Source organism: Halichoeres trimaculatus, unplaced genomic scaffold, assembly GCF_033239565.1.
Source record: "Halichoeres trimaculatus isolate MK-OKI-2021-1 unplaced genomic scaffold, fHalTri1.1 fHalTri1_scaffold_6, whole genome shotgun sequence".
Classification (NCBI taxonomy): Eukaryota; Metazoa; Chordata; class Actinopteri; order Labriformes; family Labridae; genus Halichoeres; species Halichoeres trimaculatus.
Genome location: NW_027437184.1, coordinates 34,392,425 through 34,408,413, shown reverse-complemented (window position 1 = coordinate 34,408,413; position 15,989 = coordinate 34,392,425). Strand labels below are relative to the sequence as shown.

Here is a 15,989-nt window from a genome sequence, read left to right as displayed (position 1 = left end):
AACATTACTGAGTGTTTCTAATAAAATGGACGGTGAGTGTATTTGTGTCACAGATTTTGTTCAGTTGTGATATTGGGTGCCCTTTTATGTATAGAAGCTGTAGCCCTGTTGTACGGTCACATCCAGGCCTTTTCGTGGACTCCTTTGTTGTTGTTGTTATTGTTGTTTTGTCCATAAGCTGCACTTAGGTAAAAGAAGCCTCAGTGTTGCCTGAGATTAAGGTTGATGCTATTTTTAATTTTATTTTTTTCATCCTTTTGCAAATCCACATTTGAAGTGTGATCTTTTCACAGAACTTATATTTGCTTTGTTTCACAATCAATCCAGGAAAGTAAATCACACCATCCTTAACACATTTTAGGAGCTGTAACATTTATTCTAAAGGGTTAAGGTCTCTAAAATCATCAGCAGTTTGAAACTGAGTTTCACATTACTCATCACAGCCTGTTATCCATCACACATACCAGTCCTGTAAACATGCAATCATGTGAAATAGTATGTTATTATTTTCTTTGTGAGTTTTCTATAAATGGCATCAAAAATTCCCCCCTCAGTCAGGCGGCTCCGGGCCCCTGCTTTTAGGATCTCTTTGTAGGATATTGGCTCCATAAGTATTGTGAAGCAGAGTGGGTCAACATACGGAGGCTGTGTTTAAAGTCCTGGCAAGCAGGCGAGTAGAAATGATTCAATCAAAATGATTAAAGGAACCCAGGACCCGGCCAAATGCTCTCATGCTGAACCTTGATGCGGCGCTGCAGAGAGGCGTAGAGCTGTTCACTTCTCAGACAGAGGAAAGCACAAATAAATATACAGACATCTTAGCTTAACACAAGAGTTTAGTCAGAAAGTTTGACTGATTTATTTCAGGCATGATTGATGAAAATTCCACCAGCTAAAAGAGTCGTACAGATCATTTCAAACTTTCAGAGTTACATGTGTCAAACTGCTGATCCGTTCAGATGGTCTGAGGATGTTTCTTTACTTTTCATTTCAGTCCATCAATGACTTTTTAATTTTACAGAGCTCATACTGATCTGCAGCCAGAGCCTGTCATTACGGAACAACTTCTTCAGTCTTACTTCAAATCTTTTTTATTATTTCCATCCCAGCATTTTTCCCTTTTATAATTTCCAGACCAGCCACAAACCAAACATTGTCTTGCTCGGCAAAGTCTTATTGTTTTCTGCAGATTATTCTCTAATCCCAAAGGAGGTATTATCACCTCAGCTACAGAGCATTTATGCCTCTCACCTCTCGTACATCCGGCCCAGATTCCAACAGTTGAACTCCGTGTGACCCCAACTGTGAATATCCTCAACACAAATACTGCAATGATTTAATTACCCGCTGTGTAATTCAGTGTTACATCCAATTAAAACTTTCAGCTGAGGTTTTTTCAGTAATGTTTGCAGAAATAGAGCTGAAATGAAGCATGCTGGGATATCTGATGACATTGTGCAGTTCCTCAAAGCTCTGTTGCAGTCAAAGACAGTCTGGGCATGTTTAGCGACCAGCTCTGAGACTCTTCTTATCATAAATAAAAACTACCCAAAGACAGTGCTGTGATGGAGTTAGATCAACAGATTATAATAAGAAGAAGAAGATAATCAAATTAACTGGAAACTTCAAAACTTCTCTGAGACCTTTTGGCTAATAAGACTAAAAAAGGTAAGGATACCTCTGTGTAACCTACAAAATAAACCAGACAGTCAGGGAGAAGATTCAAATTATTTCTGGATAGTCTTAATAAAACATTTTTACTGAGGTCTGTTATAGAGTGGCTGTGGTCCTGAGGGCCTCTTTCTTTCTCTGTGGAGCAGATCTACATTGAGTACATCAGTGATTCGCAAACTGGAGGTCAGGACTCGTAGGGGGGTTGTGAAATGTGTTTCAGGCTGTTGTTTTTTATTATTCATTAAAAGATGCATATTTTACCCATTATTATAAAAATATGGACAAAAATAAAGTTGATGGTTTTCATCTAAACAAGATCTTACAACTGAATAGGGATGGGTACCGAACAGGGTACTTTTATAGGTACATTAACACCCGCCAACCCGCCAAATGCGGGTGAATTTCTGCTGTGGCGGGTAACACCGTCATTCCTACTAGCCACTTTTGCAGGTTGAAATATTTAATTGTAGGTTTCTGAGACGGCATCTGAAATACTAAACCCATTGCAATATGAGACTACGGCACTACAACTCCCATGAGCACTGCCTGCACACAGTGTTAGCTCATTGGACGTGCTCGTCTCTAGCCTTCGTCTTGGACAGCCTGACAGCTCCCGGTGTTTAGCGCCTGATAATGTGATTTAAAACTTCACTCATGTCCTTTTGGCTCTCTATTGTAAACAGATTCCGGGGTTTGAGTCACAAACTAGCGCCAAAACTACTGTAACTTTTTAAAAGTGAGGACATTTATCGGATGGAGCTCATTTAAACTCACACTGCACCGATCTCACCAGCAACACTCACCTAGAGCAGGGGAGGGGAGGAGGAGAGGAGAAGAGAGGAGAGGAGCGCACGTAGAGAAGAGAAACTGGTCACAGAAATGAGGAGCTGTAGGAACAATATTTAAACTTCCTAATGTACAAACATTTATCAAAGTTATATGTAAAAAGTTCACTCTGGACATAATGTAAACAAACCAAATCATTCACAATAAATGAAACTTATGGTCCAGTGTGACTTCAATATGTTGTTTTCGTCTCCATGATGCTTTTTTTTTCTTTTGATTGATACGACTTAAAAAAAATGTATTATACTGCAAAGTGACATAGTCCAGAAAGTATGGTACGTAGTTTATTACTGAAAAATTACTGTTGTAAATAAATATCTAAGCAGATATTTTTTCTTGCTAGTTTTTCAGTTTAGTTTTTATCTTTTCAACTAACCCTCAAGCATAACAAATTTCATTCAAAGCAAAAATAAACTTCTCCTTTAATTACTTTGTCTTAATTGTCTGCATATTTTCATATTAAAGGAGCACAACCGTTTAAGAACTGAATACCTGGTAATGGGGCTAAACATTTATGTAGTCTTGATTTAAGTGTAAACAGGGGTCATTTACATTTAAAAAGGTTATAAATTCAGTTCAAGTAAACTTTAGCATGTTTTTGTTTGCTTTCATCATATTAAACATAATTACCCAACAACAAAATTGTGGCCGGTGAAAATGCTGAGCGGCTAGTAACTTTGGAAAACCACTAGCCACAGTGGCCGGTGAGCAAAAATGTTAATGTCAAGCCCTGGTACCGACCAAATTCTGTCAACAGTACTGGGTACTGATTCATGTAAAATCAAAAGGTTCCATGTTTAGGTACCTTAATGCATCTTTGTGGTTATGAGGGAATGGAAGAGTAGGTGATTTTCCATGCTGGACATGAAAACAGCATTGCAAGGTTATATATTGAAGAATAGATATGTTAAATTGAAAAAATATATATTTTATTATTAAACAAAGTGATATTTTTTACCACATAAACACAAAAAAGTACAGAAAATTTGTACCATTGAGTACCGATACCAATTGCCAGGTACTGAGCATTGGTACTGTATCGTTTCAAATGTGAAAGGTACCCAACCCTACAACTAAAAGTGGTTGGCAACAGATGACTCTGAAGATCAGGGGAGAGATTGATCCACATTAGTACAGAAGACAGAACAATACGTACATGTTGGTGTAAGCTCATTATCTGCAGGCCAGTTAAATTAAAGGCTCTGTGAGGATTGGTGTTTTGTAGAGTTAACTCAGTTTTTAGTGTAGTAGTGTTCAGAAGGTGAGCAGACTACCGTATAATCTTGACTATAAGTTGCTTTCTTTTCATAATTTGGTAAGGCCTGACTTATTTATTAATCATAAGTGGGGTGCTGTGGACACTTTTATGATAAAAATCTCTTAATTCATACGTGAGGAGTATTGATTAAGACGGCAGCCCCGACGGCACTGCATGCTGACAGAGGCTCTGCAGCTCCTGATAACGTGATTCATGTCTCTGCTGTAGGGCTACAGCCATGGAATATTTTAGTATTTGAGTATTCTACTTAAAATCCCATCGATTAATCGGATAAAATACATTTTTGTTTAATTAAAGGGCAGTTATTTTTCAAATGAAAACTTTTCTCTTAAAGAAATAGAATTTTCTGACACAGCATGTCAATAAGAGCACTTGCTTTGGTGGCTCCAAAATTTGTAAACACACTTTGACACATTTTTTGTGCCTTGTACATCTCATCAAATGTTGCGGACCCAAATGGCACTCATTTCGTAGAATGACCCATTAGTCTCCAAACTCCAGAAAAGAAGCTAGATTTGTTGCTAGTTGCTATTTTGTATAAGAGGTAGCTTGAGGGGTCTGAAAACTCTCTTAATATGGCCTCAGCTCTATTTAAATACCACTCTTTGATCTTTTTTAAAATTAAACGATTCCTCAAGGTGGAGAAAATTACTCCAGTATTTTTTGTAATCGAGTACGTCGAATCATTCGAGGAATCGTTTCAGCTCTACTCTGCTGTAGACAATTTTTTGGGACTTGAGTCAAAAGCTAGAGTCAAAATTCTGGTAACTTTTCAAAAGTGAAGATGTGAATCCAAGGAGCTCACTTAAGCTCAAACTGCTCCGATCTAACCGGCAACACTCACAGTAGAGCAGGGGAGGGGAAGGATAAGCAAGTTAGTGAGACGAGTGCACCCAGAGAAGAGAAACTGAAACTTAACTATGGTCACAGACATGAGGCACTGAAGAAAAATATTTAAACCTCTTAATATACAAATACTTTTATATTTGAAAATACTTCTCTCTAGAAATCTAGAGTTTATCTTGTTGAATCTAATATAAAATATCAGTCTGCTAAGGCTCAGTGGTAGAGCAGTCACCTCTCAATTGGAAGGTCGGAGGTTTGATTCCAGCTCCTGCAGTCACATGCTGAAGTGTCCTTGAGCAAGACATTGAACTCTAAATTGCTCCCACTGTTGGTCAGTGGTGTGTGGATGGGTGTGAATGTATTAGATAAAACTGATGGTTTCCAACAGGAAATCCTCTACCATCAGTGTGTGAATGTGGCATGGATGGGTGAATTAGACTAGCATTGTAAAACACTTTAAAAAGCGCTTTATAAATGCTGGTCCATTTACCATATGACTATATGTATGTGTGAAGTGCTTCATTTTATGCCTCAAATTCCCTTAATTGGGGGACCTTAGGGTGGTTTAGCCCTTGCTGTATCACTCCAGTTTAGCTATCTCCTGCTCTGACCTCCTTTTTCTTGATGGTTCTGCGTCAGTGTCCACCATTACTACAAAATTAATCCAAGAAATCCTTTTCACCAGAGAAAAACAGATCTCTCTTTTTGCTGCTGAATTTTGTCGGCCAGCGTGGTGCCATAAATGGATTTATGTTCTTCTGGGAAAATCTGACCTGACCACAGATTCTGAGAAATAACATCTAAAGATAATAACCAGATTTCGCTCTGATAATCTCGTTTTAAACAGTGGATTATGAACGGACAAATAAAAGTGAGACTGCTAGGGTCAGCTAAGAAAAAAGAGGTGCTGATTTATCCAAAGGTTTCACCAAGATCAAAACAAACCTAGTGTTCCTCTCAGCAGCTTTAAAGGGGACATATCATGCTGATCCCTGATTTAATACTTACATGTAATATAATGAATTTGAAAACAAGACCTTTCACCCCCTGAATTTTCAAAATAATGAGATATTGTATTTTTTCTGATATCCTAGAAAGAGATTTGATGCCTCTGAAAATAGGTCATTGACATTTGGCCGCGAGATTTCGACCGTTGTGACGACACGAGGATTCTTTCTTTTTATTGGAGTAATCTGATAAAGCAGCTCCTCCCCTGTGATGTCAGTTAGTCACACAACGGCCACTGAGGGATACACCCACCAAGAGCCCAGTATAAACATATAAACTATACATGTCACAGTACCAGTTTGACTCACCACACTGAAGCGTCCTGAGATGATCTGTGTCCAGGTGGATTTTCTTCCTCCTGAGCTGCAGAACCGTCCGGGTCTGACTCGGGGTCGAATACAAAAGGACGTATCCTACACTCTGCCATTTTATTAGTGCTATCAATGCCTTACGGTGAAGTTTTGGCAAACAGCAAACTCGCTCGGTCTGCCCCATACAATATGCCGATTTTGTAAATACTACCACAAAAACCGCCCCCTGGCTCTACCCCCTCCGCCTCTCTGATAGAACTGACCAATCAGAGCACAAAGGGCTGTGACGTTGCGAGGTTACTGGAGGTCATTCTCCAAACGGAGCGTTTCAACGAGATCTTCAGAATGGCCTAAAATGAGGATATTGAGAACGCTATTGTGGGGAAATGAAGGAACTAAATGACTTGTACTGAGGGCAGAAATGCTTTACAGGCATCCTAGTCTGGCATAGTGAAAAGGAGAAACAAGCATGATATGTCCCCTTTAAAGTAAATGTAGTTTTATTTTGTGACCTGTAAAATCTAGATCAATGTATCTCAGGTGAAAATAACTGTTGTACTGCGTGTGAGGTTGAAGCTTAATTCAGTACCAGAGACAGGTGTGAGACTGCTGTCAGCCCACAGGAGATCTCTGATAATCTGGGATAATACACTATAGTTTATAAATGGTTTACACAGCCCAGCAACAGCACCCACAGACTCCTACACACCCACAGGTTATCTCTGCTACTTCACTGAAATCAGAGGCCTCCCTGTTGTTGTGGTTGTTTCTACGTCCTTTATTGGACCCTATCACATAACTTTTCTGTTTTCACACATCGCTCCTAAATTCAAGGAAGACATGTTGGATTAATGAAGTGATTTACAGGAACTGTATCCTCAGGCAGAGGTGTTGTGCTGGATTTCAGTGGCACATTGTTGTGATGCAGCGTACCGTCCAAGCTAATCTCTGCTCGGTCACAGTGGCCGTCATGGAGCCTCTGTTCTGACTATCTCACACTCCAGTAAGAGGAAAGGAATGCCAGTAGGTCCGAGGGGCGCCTGTTGACCTATTTCATGCCCCGTCAGTTGGACAACAGGAAAGCTCGAATCACAGACTGTGTTTTCTGCCTCTCCTCTCCACCTCCACCTTACTGTAAATCTGCCCACCACATTTCCTGGAACACAGAGGACAGGCAGCCAGAGATTCCCATCCAAAGCTTGTTTGTGATAGTGACGAAGTCGCTCCGTCATTTCAGGTGCCAACTCTTGGACCACCTGGAGGCATTAATTCATCGGGTCTCCTCACCCGTGACCCTCCTGTTAAAGAGAATTAAAGAGTCCGTGCACTCTGCCTGCTCTGCACTCAGTCACCTCTGGGCTGGCTGGCAGAGCAGCTGCAGTTAACTGGCCGGAGCTGGACGGGGTCCAGGCACACGGCTCCTGCTGTGATTTGAAAGCTTATCTTCATTAGCGTGAAAAAAAGACAGCACAATGCATCACTGTGACCAAGGAGCTTCTCATGAAATAAACAAAGGCCTTTGGACGAGCTGGAGTCAGTCAGTGCAGTCGATTTAGATTATTAGTTAATGAAAACGAAGCATCAGACGTATGTCCAGTCTACTTTTAGGTTCATTCAGATCAGTCTAGTTTCAAGCCTCTGTCCAAACACTGTCACTGAACATGAATTATTTCTAATCCTGATACCATGAAAATAAACAGTTCAGACTCCTTCATTCATTAAAAATAACTCCACCACTTGCTCCTGGTCGGCTGTCCCATGATGTTTTTAAATGTTCTCATAGACATCATGAGGAATCATCCTTTAAGAGGAGGGAAGCTCTGCAGGGAGCTTATAACTGCCTTTTCCACTCCTTGTTACAGACATAGTACCCCTCAGAGGAAGCTTTAAATGGTCCTGGACCTGAGCCCAGACTGACAGCACTACATCAAGACTGAGCTCTGAACCACATCGAACCACCTTCATCCTGACTATTCCAGCTTTAATTTTTATAGAAATATCTTTCTAGTGACACAGGGTGAAGATTTTAGGTCATTACAAATTTTGTAAAATACATTTCACACACATCATTTATGTATTCCTGTAAAAGATTGTTAGTGTGAAAGGAAGGGATATCTTTCAGACAAGCCCAAATATCCACAAGTGTTAAAGGAAGAACAGATGAATGATTCGTCGGTCAAAGTCATTGGCCCTCATTTTTCAAACGTGCTTACGCATGAAAAATGGGTGTACGCTCCTTTCTACGCACAGATTGGCATTTATCAATCTGAACATGGGTGTCGGGTACGCTCAAATCCCACGCCAGGTCTGAGTTCGTGTACGCAAGTTTCATGATAGAGGGGAGGATATTTATTAGATCATATGAGCACAAAACATCTTTAGAAATAAAAACTGATGTTCTTAGATTAATACTTAGATCCTTGAATTAGATATGACACCAAGAATGTTTCTAACATTTCACTCTTCTTCCGCCAATCTAAAACATGCACCACTATGAAAGAACAGCGCAAGCTGTCAGCTGATTTCCCTGTTTAAAAATATGCTTCTTTTATTAGGGATGCACAATATTATCGGCACAATATCGGTATCGGCTGATAAAAGCTTAAAACACGTTTATCGGTATCGGCAGATATGAAAATTTCTGCCGATATGCACAGCTGATAAGGTGCTATTCAGTTAGGATTATTATTATTTTCCATCTGAAAAATAATCACCTTAAATAAAATGTAGCACTTCATTAATTTGCACTGCAGAGCTCTGTGTCTGTCACCAGGTTGTTACTGTAGCTCTAAAATAATCAAATGCAACTTGGTTATGTTTAAAAATGCATTGTACATTTAAAGTTCATGTGTTCTAAAGAAATTATTTTTCTGTATTTCAATACTGAATGTCTTGAGTTTGAAAAAATAATACATTTCTTATTTATGGTAAAATCAAATGTTTTTTGTCTTGTTTTATGTGTGTTTCTTAAACAAATGAGACCGTCACAATTAGAGTAACATATAAATTCCAGTACAGGATAGACTTAGCTTTCTTTACAGTGAAAAAAACAAACAAACTTGTGATTATCGGTATCGGTATCAGCCAAAAGGGGTTTCGATATATCGGCATATCGGATATCGGCAAAAATCCAATATCGTGCATCCCTATCTTTTATCAGTTTACTTTTTTTTTTAAAAAAAAGAAAAAATAGATGCTGTTTTCAGTTTTTAATTCACTCTCTTGTCCATGATAAAGTCTCAGCAGAGAACATTCAGAGGACGCTGGATCAAACTATTAGCACAGGTTTTTATAAAGAAGCTGTATTGATTACATGATTTACTGTGAAGATGTTTATTTCACTCCTCACAATATTATCAAATAAACGTGAACTGTGTGAGAACAAGTGACTATTTCATAACAAAAGACGTTCATTAACATGAGATCACAACCTATGTGCTCATCTCGTGGTACCAATAATCATAAAACTCTGGTCTACCTGTGTGTAATTGCGAACGATCAACACACTTCAGCTCCACTCTCTCCTCAGTCTGTGACAGGTTCAGGCTGGAGTCTGCAGCTTCTTTCAGAGCTCAAACACATCTTTAAGCCAACTTTCCAGGTTTCTGGACCTGAACGGAAGATATTAATAATATTGTATAAACGAGGGCTGTGTGAATTAAATGTTTAAAACTCTACTGCAGTTTGGTTTGTCACATCCACATTGCTGATGGCTGCAGTGATTTCCTTACAGACAAGCTTTTCTGACTCGCTTTAATGCCACTTTCCCGGCTGGCGTCTTACCTCTGTTGCTATAGCGTTGTCGATTACCAGTATGGAGAAGTTCCCTTTTTCCCGTAATGTGTCCCTCCATGTCGTAAATTCCGTGGGTTCGGCCAGCTGACCCTTGAATATTTAGGGGTGTGTTATGTAAATTACGATTGTTTTCAGCCGCAACATTTATCAACACCTGATCAGGCGTAAGCCGTTATTGGCCCTGGTACGAACCTTTAAAAAATTGTACGTGAGCGTTGCCGCAGGATCGTTTTTACACCCAGATCTGCGCCAATTCCAACGCAAGTTTGATAAATGAGGGCCATTGTGATTGATCAAATCATCAAATTCTCAAGAAAACCATTCAAGAGAAAGAAGTTTCCATTTTTCATTGATTGAAGGACAAACTGTGAAGTTTGCTGAAGCACCACTTAAACCTCTCTGGAAATTTTGCACAGAGGCAGCAGTTTAGTTTCTCTTTATAGATGCTAAGCTATGGTTATTTCAAGGAACCTCCTTGAGTTGCCTTCTTTGTCTTGTTTTTCCTTCCTCTCCTGATGACTCCTTGCAGTCTTTATGACTGTTCATTTTGGAATAACTATTCAAACCCTTGTGGTCTACATTGTGTCCCACATCCCTTCCTCTTAGAATTAAGGCAGGGAGAGCAGCAGCAAAGAACCCTGTGATATAGAACAGAGCAGGCAGCATTGGCATTAGATAAACTGGTAAAATCAGACACAGGGGTAGAGGAGGAGCTGGATGGAGGGAAAGGTTTTAAGGGGAAGCGATGTATTGGATGTTGGGATGTAGTTGTCTGAGCTGTCAGCTGATCGTGGCTGTTGTTAAGAGCAGCTGTTCTCTGGGCTGTAAGACTGAAGTCAAAACCTGTGTTTGTGTTTTAATGTTAGTAAAAATCCTTATTAGACTAAATATGAGCCTGAAAAATTCAGAGAAATGTCTTATATCTGAGTTTTTGCATGAAACATTGGGGGCTGGGTTTTTCAAAGACAGTTGCTGCTACATGCTAATGCACTTACCCACTGCTCCTCCTGGGAATCTTTCACAGGTGTGGCCGCTGAGCTGCTCCATAAGAACATCTCAAGGTTAAGTTTCCCACTGCAGATTTTTCCTTCTCCTTTTTCGCTTCAGCTCAGGTGTAAGTGGTTTGTTTAAGGTCTCTTTCTCCAATTCAGATTGTAGGTTTTTATTTTTACTTTTAAAAGAAGAGCTTAACACAAGATAGCAACATTAAATTTGTGAGAAAACTTCTTAAAACTTGTGAAAGTATCTGTCCATGTAGCAAATTATTTACTTAACAAGGAATCTTGAAAAAAGCATGTTAGTTGTCAAAACAAGCTGGCCTTAAAGTGATACTCCGGGATGGAAATCATCCAGTCATCGTGTCTCTTCGTCCTGGCAGACTACCTGCGTTTGATTATATCTGGCACGCCGCGCGTGGACTGATACACTAAGCGGCGAGCGCCTCCTAGCCAGCTGTGGCTCTGCAGCGGAGGTAGCGCTGTTTCACGACACGATGAGAACTAAAGCCTTATTTAGCAGTGTTTTTGTGTGAAAGTCACGCGCTGAAAATTCTCTAAATAAAGCGTGAATGCAGACCGATATCAGATTTTTTTGGTGGGAGTCTGTTTATTTGTGTTTTTGGTCAAGTAAAATATGGCCCCGTCTGAGTGCAGAGGAAACCGGCAGAGGAGCAGGGAGGGGGTGTTTGGTGTGTGCGCTCTGGGCTTCTGCTGCACAAAAACACTGCTGTAGGGGTAATTTCTGCCCTAAACCTTGTGATAGGACCCAACTTGTTCCACCCCGGAGTTTCACTTTAAAAGTGTTAAAACAAGAAGAAAAAGCTCATTTAAAAAAAAAAAAAAAAAAAAAAAAAACACCTCTAATTTAGTCAAAAATGACTTAGAATTGAAGAAGTATGATTATTTTTCTGTTTCAAATGTTTGTGCCCAAGATGTGTAGTTTTTGTGGTATTAATTTGTCTAAAAGTGGGTCTGAGGATGTACCAAGAGTTGTGGGTTTGTTTATGTGGCTGTGTCTACTTTGTTTTTATATTTTTTATAGGGATGCACCGATGTGAAAATTTTGGCCGATACCAATATCCGATATCAATACTGCTGTTATGGCCAATAACTGACATTTACCAATATCAATATTGATTAAAAAAAAACAATCTGAGAAATGTGTTGAGGTAGTTCAGAGAGAAAGAGGGTCATAATCTTGAGAAAAGAAGACCATAGAGAGGGTCAAAGGATGCAGCGCCGGTGATGAACACGATCAAAAAAGTATGTTTTGTCTGTTTTTTGAATCAAAAACAGGAAGAGAGACATAAAAGAAGAGAGTACACCCTTCTTGGGTAGTTTTGGTGTTTACGTAGTCAGAGAAAACAAGATTATTTGGGTCTTGTAAGATGCTTCAAGATGCTTTGAAAATGGCTGGCATGCATCGTAGGGCTGGACAATTAATCAGATTTTAATCGCGATTTCAATTTTGCCATCTCTCAATCATAAAAACAATATAGCCGAAGAAAAACAATTAATATGCCACACAGTGTAGATGTATGCAAGTTCCTGTGCTTCATAGCTCTTTTGTGTTCCAAGTGCAGCCACAGCGAGTGTGACTTATGTGTATCAATAATACTGTATGTGCCACTCGCTGGTTCTTTAAAGTTGTGTTTAAATCAGTACTGAAGATTTTTAATAAATGAATAATTGTCTATATTAATCGTGATTTCAATATCATTTAAAATAATCAGGATTCTTATTTTTACCATAATCGCCCAGCCCTAATGCATCGGCCCACTTTTACTCATCTTCCAATGCGGGTACTTTAAAACAATCGCTAACATTGGCTGACACCGATATTGATACCGATATATCGTGCATCCCTTAATTTTTATCAAAGTCTCTTGGTGTCTTGATACAACAACAAAGACATGAATTACAGGCAGAAAATCTCATTGTTTTACAATTGGTTTTATTTCTGTTTAACCAGCAAAACCCAACTGTTGATGAGTATTTTGTAAATGGCCATGATTGATTGCATAAATTGTCCGGCCCTCATACACTTGATTAGATTTGAGTGTTTTGCAGTAACTTGCTCTGTGCCCGGCTAAACCACACTAGATGATGTGAAAATTTGAATACCAAAGTCCCTGCAGAGGCTGTGTTAGTCTTGGACTGAGGGGTTTCAGTCTGAGGTGGTATTTCTGATCTCCTACAGAGTAAAGACACACTGGTTCATTGTCAGTATTTGCCAATATCAGCTTCAAACATCAATATTGTTTTGGATCTGATAATATTTTAACAGCCAAATGGGGAAATGGCCTTTTTATGGTGTTTCTCTGCAGGAGTTTGGTACTTAACACTTCTGTCAATAGGATAAAATCATGGTGTTTAACTCTGCTACCTTGAGAAAGTCATGTCAGGTATTTGTTCTGGCGTGGACAACATGGTGTTGAACTCTTTGTAATGAGCTTTATGAAGACTAAAAGGTTAACAAGGCCTAGATGTGCCTCTCAGATCCCTCCTCACCGTCTGACTCTGTGCTCTGCAGCTTCTTGAGGATCCCCCTCCTCTTGCATATGCTGTCCCCTGGCATCCAGACTGGTGTCGTTCCTCTGCGCACACCGAGCAGCTGTGGTGATGTCATGGTTAAGAGGTGGGCGATGTGGAGATGAGTGAGTTCATGTGCTCCATCTGGGTTTTATTCAGTCGGAGAGGACAGAGGAGAATATGAAGGAGGAGAAAATGAAAGGCTGTCCCACAGTCCCACTGCTGGCATCACTCCTCCTCACGGGAACGGACTGATTTTAATCACATCAGACTCCTCTTTCTTCCTAACAGGAGCCTATTGTCTCTCTTTTACTGCCACCTTTAATGACAGCGCTGCAGGTGGTCATAAAAAAAGGTGTGATCTATCCCTGTCTGGGTCCTGCTTCTTGCTCGGCATCGTAAATACTCATTTAATACACACAGTGCTGATTTTGTGTTAACGTCTTCCATGTGACAGTACATAATTTTGGAGCGCGTGCTGTCCTCATTCTGTCAGTCAAGGGTTCATCCTCTGTGAAGTGAGAGCAGCTATAGATCTTTAACGGCGTGCTGAGCCTCTTTCAAGCGCAGGTCGATCCAGTGGTGAATTTATCTGACTGACTCGTCTGAGGTGAAGTGTTTGTCAACGTGAATGAAGTGATAGCATCCGCTCAGTGAGAGTGGAGGTAGCTTTTAACAGAGTCTTATCTCACTGACATTCAGATCAGACCCAGCTGCTCCATTTCCTTTATATAGACCTCTTTAAAGGTCTTAAGTTGGTATTTTAAGAGTAGAGTTGTATGTTTTTAAGATCACACACACACACAGATACCTCTCTGCTCAAGGGACTGCTCTTTCTCCAGCACAGCTGCACACCCGGGGAATGTTAAACGCTTTTGTAGCCCAGAAATTGTGCCAGTGTTGGCAGCTCCTGCCACAGTTTCTAGTTTATTCAATAAGAGGATCGTTTGTGCAAAGAGCCTATCAATGGCTGAGTACTTAAAGAACCCACAGGGGTGTAGGATTTCCATTGCAAACTAGGCCATTTGTTTGTGTGTGTGCACGTGTAGCTCAGGGTGATGCTCTGTCTATCTCAGCACACAGCCTGTCTGCCCGTCTCGTCTCTGCTCTGTGGGTTACTGGGTTTGATGAAAGTGTGCATGTGAGACACACAGGCCCCGTCTTTGTCCGTGCACTGCTTAAGCTGCTTTGTGCCCGAGCTCTCCACGTGCACACGGACTTTTGTCATGGCTGGAAACAAACAGCCCCCTTGTGTCTGCTCTGCTGTTTGCTGATGATCTGAAAACAAACAATAACACGTTGTCAGGCGACACCCTGCTCAAGCTGGGCATCGGTAAATACTCTTCATATTCCAGAGTGGGCTGGAAAAGGCTGGTGCCTGTGACCCACGCCGATGCCTTTTTGAAATGCCACAGCTAAGCTCTGCTGAGCGATGAATGGCCTCTGACAGCAGCAGACAGACTGTGCCAGGCAGATGCTCTGTTGTCCAAACACTGAACAATATGTGAATAGAGCACAGTGCCCAGCGACATGAATCTGCTGAATAATACAACATCTGAATGAGATACACTGACTGCTCAATCAGTGTCATTACATGACGTTAACAAATTCATGATCGCAGCGCAGCAGTGAGCCGATTCCATTAACCTTCTCTTTTCTGGACCAGGCCTGCTGCTCGGTTCAGTCCTGGAAAGATCAGGTTCTCAATTCATTTCTGGCTCCTGTCCTTCCAGTTGAAGTGGATCTTATCTTAATTCAATTAGTCTTAATGCAGTTACCACTTTAACATTGAGGGCTCTAATTTCGTAGACCAGGCGCAAGCGCAGGCACACCTGCCCTGCGCCGGCCTTCGCCGCGTGGACAGGGCTTGACCGGTGCACTTTGCAAGTTTCCTGTAGTGCCAAGAGAGGCGCAGTCAAGGCGTAGAGAGGCGCAGGGGAGTGCTTCCACGTCTCCCTCCAGGCAAATGGCAGAGAGGGAGGAGAAAATCTGTGAGTGGAACACAGCCGAGCGCTGTATTCACCAATCAAATGAGCACCTCTCCTCGCCTTTAAATGCCCTGTGGCCAAGGCACAGCGTTTGATTGGTCTGAGTGATCCCCAGCACCGCGGAAACAGTGTGCTGGAAAGACCCGGTAGCGGAGACGGTCAGAGCCGCTGTCCCTGCAGCAGGAGAATGGACAGCGGGGCGCATTGGAGGACATGAAGCGCGTCACTGTGTGGGCCAGCTTCCGGGACAGATTCAATCTGTTCTTTTGTCATTAATAGGAGAACAAAATGAAGAGACAGTTACACAGCTGGCTTATCCATTCAGAATACTTTTGATCCACCTGCACTCCTGGTTTGTCATCGCCAAATAGCAGAACCTTTGGTGATATACTGTATACTCTCCCAGTGTCCCCGCCTAATCCTTCTTACAATAATGTACTCCATCTTTTTAGATCACGTTAAAAATAAAGACTAAAACAGAGAAATATGGGAAATCACGGGTAAATCCTGAGTGACATACATTTATTTTGTCTCTTTTTTCTTCGTCTTTTCTCTCCCTCTTTTCTTTGAATTAAAGGAAATGAGAGAACCAGATATATACTCAGTATCAGATGTTAAGGCTGTTTATTGTTTAATTGTAAGATGTGCATCAAACTTCCAGCTGCCGTCAGGTTAACTTTCCATTATGACAAACGGCTTTAATCTGACATCA

At 40.9% G+C, this 15,989-nt stretch overlaps 1 protein-coding gene across 3 annotated transcripts in view; it reads left to right on the top strand.

The window, feature by feature from the left end:
* Positions 1–15,989, top strand: part of specc1 (sperm antigen with calponin homology and coiled-coil domains 1) — a 168,045-nt gene that overhangs the window by 66,816 nt on the left and 85,240 nt on the right. The gene's annotated exons all lie outside the window — the stretch shown is intronic.